This window comes from Cyprinodon variegatus, unplaced genomic scaffold (assembly GCF_000732505.1).
Source record: "Cyprinodon variegatus isolate N-32 unplaced genomic scaffold, C_variegatus-1.0 Scaffold76, whole genome shotgun sequence".
Taxonomy (NCBI): domain Eukaryota; kingdom Metazoa; phylum Chordata; class Actinopteri; order Cyprinodontiformes; family Cyprinodontidae; genus Cyprinodon; species Cyprinodon variegatus.
In genome coordinates this window covers 375868-377314 of record NW_015150529.1, presented here as the reverse complement: position 1 = coordinate 377314, position 1447 = coordinate 375868, and positions in this window count along the sequence as shown.

The following is a 1447-nucleotide window of genomic DNA, read 5'->3' as shown; positions in this document are numbered from 1 at the left end:
AGTAATAAAACTTGGTCTAAATTTATCCTACATTTGGTTGTGTATATTATTTTAAGTGAATTTAACCTTCAAAGTTTACCAAAATGTTAAAAATAATGTCATTTAAACTGCACTTACTTTTTACTTATACTTTTTACTATATTACTTGAGTACATCTATTTAAACAGTAATTCTTATACTTAAGTAGAAGCCATTTCAGATACTTTAGGACTTTTACTCAAGTAACATTTCAGTCAGTGACTTGGACTTTTACCAAAGTCATATTTTGGAGAGGTACTTATACTTTTACTTGACTCTGAGATTTCAGTACTTTATACCTGTACAACACTGGACATCTTAATGTTTTGGGCCAAAACTCACTAACATTTAAAGCTATTCATAACTTTGCCCACCTTGACGAAATCAGCAGTTCAATCTCAGTTATGCAATAAAAGAAAAGAACAATTTTTAACCTCTACTACAACAATTAAACATAAGTAACCAAGTGTTATTGTTTAAATACTGTTTTTGTTTAACCTGCTCAAAATAAGATTTGAGCAGGTTTGAGAAAACTGACTCCTTTATCTTATTTCAAGTGCGTATATCTTAAGATCTCGTTTTCTATTGGCAGATCATCTTCTTTACTTGCTTAAAAGCAAAATATGGTTATTTAATGAAGAAGTTTGACTAAAAGTTTTACTTATTTAAGGTTATTTGCCCTAAATCTCTGACTTTACCCCCAAGATGCGTCTAAGGCATTGCAAAAGAGTCCAAATGGGTGAGCAGGTCTTTATTTTAGATTTAATTCAATTCAATTTTTAATTCAATTCAGTTTATTTATATAGCGCTAATTCACAACACATGTGATCTCAAGCCACTTTCACCATATGGGTTCATAATAATTGGGTGGAGGTGAGCTCTAAAGTAGTCTGAATGCTAATAGCGAATCTAAAGATGGTTTAACATTAAGATTAAGAACGTGCATGTTTCTGCACTCACACTGGGAAAAAATTGAAATCTAGATAAGTTGTTTTTTCTTAAAATAAGTGTATTTCTACTTGGATTTAGTAGGTAAAAGAGAGATTTTGCCAATGGAACAAGACAATTTACACTTACAATAAGAAAACACAATTGCATTGTCTTATTTCAGGTGCATTTTATCTAATTTTCTTATTTTAAGAGCAAAAATACTAATTCCATTGGCAAATCTCATTTACCTACTCAAAATAAGCATAAATACACTTAATTTAAGACATTTCTACTTATTTTTAGATCCTTTTTCCAGTGCAGGCTTTTGCAGCTTTCTCTCTCGTCATTTCTCCCCCTGCCAGATTTGTTTTTTGGTTTCCATTTAAAACACACGTTATGCAAAATCTGGAAAAAGTTGAGATCCACTGTTATGTACCACAATCTTGAATATGTTATACTTTTATTCTTGACTCCTTATTTTTCTTTAAAACATAACTGA